This window comes from Onychomys torridus, unplaced genomic scaffold (assembly GCF_903995425.1).
Source record: "Onychomys torridus unplaced genomic scaffold, mOncTor1.1, whole genome shotgun sequence".
In the NCBI taxonomy this organism is placed as follows: Eukaryota; Metazoa; Chordata; class Mammalia; order Rodentia; family Cricetidae; genus Onychomys; species Onychomys torridus.
In genome coordinates this window covers 3377664-3384222 of record NW_023414046.1, presented here as the reverse complement: position 1 = coordinate 3384222, position 6559 = coordinate 3377664, and positions in this window count along the sequence as shown.

Here is a 6559-nt window from a genome sequence, read left to right as displayed (position 1 = left end):
ACCAGTGATTGTTAATTCCGGTTATTTTTGTGTTCATGTTGTGTTGTCCTTCTTTGGTGTTTGTTGGTGTGGGATTACCTATTGCCTGAGTTTTCATAGGTATGCTTAGCTTCTTTAGGTTGGATTTTTCCTTCTGGTGCTTTCTGTAGGGCTGGGTTTGTGGACAGGTATTGTTTAAATCTGGTTTTATCATGGACTATTTTGTTTACTCCATCTATGGTGATTGAGAGTTTTGCTGGATATAATAGTCTGGATTGGCATCCGTGGTCTCTTAGTGTCTGCATAACATTTTTCCAGGACATTATGGCTTTCATAGTCTCTATTAAGAAGTCTGGTGTTATTCTGGTGGGTTTATGTTTATATGTTACTTGGTCTTTTTCCTTTGCAGCTCTTAATATTTTTTCTTTGTTTTGTACGTTTAGTATTTTGATTATTTTGTAGTGAGGAGACTTTTTTTTTTTTTTAATCCAGCCTATTTGGTGTTCTGTAAGCTTCTGGTATCTTCATAGGTATTTCTTTCTTTAGGTTAGGAAAGTTTTCTTCTATGATTTTGTTGAATGTATATTCTGTGCCTTTGAGTTGGTATTATTCTCCTTCTTCTATCCCTATTATTCTTAGGTTTGGTCTTTTCATGGTGTCCCAAATTTCTTGGATGTTTTGTGTTACGACTTTTTTGTCTTTAGTGTTTTCTTTGACTGAAATATCTATTTCCTTATTGTGTCTTCAGTGGTAGAGATTCTCTGTTCCATCTCTTGCATTTGGTTGGTTAATCTTGCATCTGTAGTTCCTGTTCGTTTAGTCAGGATTTCTATTTCCAGCATTCCCTCAGTTTGTGTTTTCTTTATTGTCTCAGTTTCATTTTTCAGATTTTGGATTGTTTCCTTCATCTGTTCAATTACTTCTTGGCTTTCTTTGATTTCTTCCAATTTTTTGTTTGTTTTTTCTTCCATTTCTTTAAGGGAATTTTATATTTCCTCTTTAAGGGAGTTTTTCATTTCCTCTTTAAGGGAATTTTTTACTTCTTCTTTAATGGCCTCTACATCTTCTTAAAGTCATTTTTAGGATTGATTTCTTCTGTTTCTTCTGCCTTGGTATGATCAGGTCTTGCAGGTGTAGAATAACTAAGTTCTGATGTTGTCATATAGGTCTTTATGTTGTTGCCTGTATTTTTGCACAGGCATCTACTCATCTCTTCCTCTGCTTGGTACAGGCAGTGTCTGTATCTGAAGGTGTCTCTCTTGTTCTAATTGTTAGTCTTGGTAAAACTGGTGCTGTTGGGCTCTGTTTCTTTGGGAGCACCTTGGTCAAATCAGTGTTAGTGGGTTCTGTCTCTGTGGAGCAACTGTTCCCAGTTGGTGTAGGGTGTGCTTATGGTTTCAGTGGTTGTTAGGTTCTTAGGGGTTAGTTTGTTTTTTGTTTTTGGGTTTTTTTGTGAGGGAGGAGAGCAGGGAAAGGTCTGGTCGCTGGGACTCCGATGGGTAGGGCCTAAGGGCTAGAGACCTGATCTGCCAGTCTGGAGATGGGAGTTTACCTGTTCTCAGTTGGTGAAGTGTATGTATACTTACAATTCTGGTGATCTGGTTCGGTGACTGGGCGGCACCTTCTTTTATGTTCTCAGGTCATGTTTTGCTCATTCATCAACTCCTCAGATGATCTTGATTCCTCAGACTGAAAACTGTAGGAATCTGAATCCTCTCTCGGATGGATTTCAGCTGAGCAGGGTAGTCTACCAACACCTCCAAGTTGTCGGGTTTTGCAGGAATAGCAGCCGGGCCTTGGGTTGGTCTCAGACAGAGTGTTCAGATTGGTTCTGGTCTCCTCCCACAGAGATGGCTCCTTCCCCGAGTGTTGGGATTAAAGGCATCACTATTCCAAGCTCTTGATTTAATAGCTTGTTTTCACTAACTGCCTCTCCAGCTGCCACTCCACCTGCCTGCCTCTTGCAGTTAATTTTCTATCTGGGGCTTATGCAAGATAGGCTGTAAATACAGCATTCAGAAATATGTTTTCATGTATGTAGTGCTTAATATTCTACCCTAGAGTCTGGAAAAGTGCAGTATGCTCCAAATTGTGAGAGGATATCAGGTCACACTGTGTTTACCATTATGAAATGCACTATAGGTTAGGACAAAGTTAGAAAGCATCTGGCAAATAATTTTTTCCTTGTATATTATTAAAAGAACCAGCCTGAATAATATACATCCCAGGGTCTCAGAAGAGAAACTATGAAAGGCGAGAATTACTTTCAGGAGATGAATCTAAGTACAACCATTCTCTTAGACTATTTTTATTCTTCTATGTCCTCCCATGCTCCGCAAGTCCCAGTATATATACACTTAAAAGCAGTAATCCCTTGGCAGCGCAATGCCAGGCTTCCAGGGTCAAATGGAAGGGTGAAAAGAATTACATAGAGGGGCATTAATTGTTAATTATCATTTGCAACCCTAAAGGGAAGTGACCAATGGGGAAATGAATCAACTAAGGGCTAAATTCAGTTAATGTCTAAGAGGGATCTTACGTGCTCTATTATATTCTTAAACGTGGTTAGTAGAAAATGTTAAGAATCTATAAGTCGCTAGGTCAACGGGTGAAAATAAACCTCCTTCTTTTTTCTTATGGCTCCTTATCTGTTCATGCTATCTGCCATTTTTCTGCAGGGTGGGGAAAAGTGTGCTCTGTCACTAGGCAACCTGTGTACAGCTAGATGTATCATGTAATAGTTAAAGGGAGATCTGGAACTAGAGGTAAGATTTGAAAAGCAGAAAGCTAAGCTTAATTAGCACATCTGCCAGGCATGGGCAATTATTTGCCAGTGTAAATCTGACAGATGGTCTGTTGTTAGGAAGTCTGGGAAGGTTCTCAGATAAGATACTTTCATCCAGGAGAATGGTTTGGACAGGATGCAGCTAATGATAATAATTACAGGGAGGCCAGAAAGTGGGGTCCTGGCTGTGTACTGCTATTAGCGCAGAAGGTTATCTAAATATTCCTTTAGCAGAGGGGAAATGATGCCCAATAATTAATCAAAACACTATTCTTAGAAAGAGAATTGAATGAAAAAGCTACTATGACACATAAGAAATTTCATTGTAGGAAATGGCTAATATTCAAGAGCTACTATCACCGAGAATCCTTGAGCCTTAGCTTGACCTCTGGAAGGCCCTTGGCTTCTTCCAGGTATTAGCTTGTCATAATCAGCTGAAATCCTACCTCATATTATTGTGTCTGGCAGCATCTTGTCACTCAACTGTATAAGAAAAATTGGCTCCAATGGTCCCTTGTCTATTAGCTGAAAAAAGCACTCTTCCTATACCACATGAGCAAACTGGCTTGGTGTTGCTTGGTTTGGGCTTTGTTTTGTTTATTAAGAATCAATCTACTGTTGTGTCTGGCGCAGATCTCACATATACATGAACCTGGTCCCACAAGGGATCTGCCTACATGTGACTTCTGCATGCTGTGATTAAAGCAGTGAAGGAACATAGATGGCTTAAACACGCACTTCTTTTGTTTTTAATTTCATGATGTGTTGGCAGTCAGTGCTGTGACCATGGACTACTCTCAGGAGGAGGGCAATGCTTGAACCCACTCAGCTGGTGCTGTACAGAGCTTGGATGTGCTGGAAGTGCCGCAGTCTGGTTTTTCTGTCTGAGAATAATTCTTCCATTCTGCATTCCTCCTCTTCAGGATTCCAACTACTCAGCAAGTATGTGAGCTTTGTTGAATGAGTCTCCCATCACAGTTGAAAGTGTTTTGCATAAGTATTATACCCTTGGGAAACTCTCAGACAAGATTCACATGGAGGGCAACAAAAGGTGAATAAAGACTAGGTACTAGCACTCTGGAGCCAGGCCACATGTAACTTAGTGGGAATTCTGTCACAAGGTAGGAAAGTATAGTAGTCCAATGGCTGAGGCTACAAATGGTGGTCATGAGTTTGACCTGGGAGAGACACACAGCCAGCAGGCCTCAAAGCAGCTAGGCAGAGTGTCATTCAGAAGCTGATATGCCATTAGGGCAGTCCAGATTTGTCCCATGGTATTTTCAGGACCAATATGGGTAGCTCTTTTAGTTTCTGGCCACGTTTTACCATAATCTTTCTTTTGGTCATATGGAAAACCAGCATAGATGGTAAGCCCTAGTGAAAGAGTGTTGGACAAGAGAGTTGTAGAGGACTAAATTGATCTTTGACAGACTGATATACAGCAATTTTCTGACACCATTAGGTAGGGCTGTTAGTTACATGTAGGGGACATTGAACATCAAAGAGTTACAGCAGGTATAGATAGGAAGGACTAGAGGGGAAGAGAAGTTTAGATACAAAAGATTTTCATGTCATTGGTACATTGGCAGTTTTCACCATTGAAAGTCAAGCTTGTCAATTTCGCCATTGAACTCTACTGAGGCCACACTGTTTGTAGTAGCAGAGCAAGGCTTTAAAAATACCCGAGTCTACTGAGAAGAGAGGCAGGATTGTAAAACCAACTCCACCCAAAGGACTTTCTGTATGCTCCAAGTAGGAGCTGAGAAGCAAGAGAAAACTCCAGCAGGGCATAGATAAGCTATTAGACTGCCAAGACAGAGCCGAGAGACAGGAAGCACAAGGCCACTTTGGTTGGGAAGGGCTTAAGGGAGCTGTGTGCCTTAGCAGGCTGCTAATTGAAGATGGCAAGGAAATAAGGTGGTTTGTTCCAATAGCGGGAGAGGAGCAAGTGTGTTAATAACTGGAGAGTTGCCACTGTGGTTGGGCTCCTGAGGGCATAGCAGGCTTCAGGAACAGAATGAGAACACTTACTGAGTAGGCGAAGAGTGATGGATGGTTACATCAGGCAGAGGGAAGAGGTGCATGATGACACAGAATCTAGATTTTGGAACCAAATATGGTGGGAACAGAAAAAGATGATCCGTACACCTTAAGAGAGGCAAATCAGCAACTTGAGTCAGTTTGAAATGTTGAGACATGGCATGGCTAAAAGGTAATTATGGCAACTTCTACAATGCTACTTGAAGAAGGAACTCTGGAAGAAAGTCGGGTTTGGAGGGTTTTGTAAGTTAGAAGGTGGGACAGAGAATAAGGAGAGAAGACAGTAATAGGTGACTGAAGTTGAACTTCTTTGATTTGTATAAAAGAATTTCATCTGTGGCCAGAGGTACCTTCCTGTATATGAATGCATGGAGGGGTAGGTTTATTACTATATTAAACAAGCATTGTTTAAAATCCTATCTTTGGTAAACTGAATCCAGTGACTAGAAAGCCCATACCTTCTGCCTAAGGATGCCAAAGCCTTTACATACTGTATATGTGGAACTCTTTTAAATTAACCAAGTACTACAATGTCATTAAGCCCTGAGCATTGAGCACAATCTTCCCTAATTTAACAAACTCAAATGCCTTTGCTCTACTACAGTGGTTCTAACTTTCTTAATGCTGCAATTCTTTAATACAGTTCCAGGTACTTCCATGTATGTCTAGCTGCACGTGGGAAGAAGTGCCTGTAAAAGGATAGACAAGCAGTATTTCAGTTGCTAAGACCACTTCAAATATGTTTTTTCCTATGGTCTTAAGGAACCCCAGTGAAAGGGTAGTTCGACCCTGACAGCAGTCACAAACCACAGGTTTAGAACTAATGATTTAATATCAATATTCTGTTTACAACATTGAAGGAAACATTAATGGGTTCAACAAATGTTCTATGAAACACTTTGTCTAGAGAGATTCAACTAGGTATCTACCTCCTCATCAATTGGGAGCAGAAAACAGAACCAAGTCCAATTTCATGAACCAATGACTTTTATTGAAGCTACTGAAAAGAATATGGGACAAAGGACTCAAACACAGTGGCTATTGTGAAGCTTGAAACCTGCATTGATACAGCTTAAGAATATTGGACATCTGAAGAATACTGCAGATCTACATGTGGAAGAGCATACTGTCTTGGTGGCTCAGTTTGTCAAATCCTCTTATAAGTGGCATGATTTGTCTGACTTTCTCCGCTTGAGTTTGGGATACTGGATCTTGTCAGTTTCTGGGATTTCTTAAAGCTATTATTATGGTATATTTCCTTGCTAAATCAGCTTCCCTTCAGAATGAATCATTTCAGTCTCCAGGAACCTGTTAAGCAACATCACCTTTTCCAGGCATCACCATTTGGTCTTCATTATGAAGGATTTGTGGCTGAACAAGTAAAAACTTTTTTTTTCAGAGCTGAGGACCAAACCCAGGGCCTTGTGCTTGCTACGCAAGCGCTCTACCACTGAGCTAAATCTCCAACCCCACAAATAAAAACTTTAATGATAAAGTTCCTACATTGTCACATTTTCAGAATTTCCTCAGCATAAACTCTTGATGTTTTCTAAGTTAAAGTGTAAGTAAGTGTTTCACAAGTTTCTCAAGTCCATAATGAGTCTGTCATGTGGAGCCTTGAGTGTTGCTAAGAACAGAGTTTGGATGAAGCAAATGCCATATTATTTCCTATGGAAACTTTTCTCCCCAATGTGAATTTTAGAATGTTTACTTAGATGAGAGAGGCAGGTAAAGACTTTTCTCCATACTTTACAT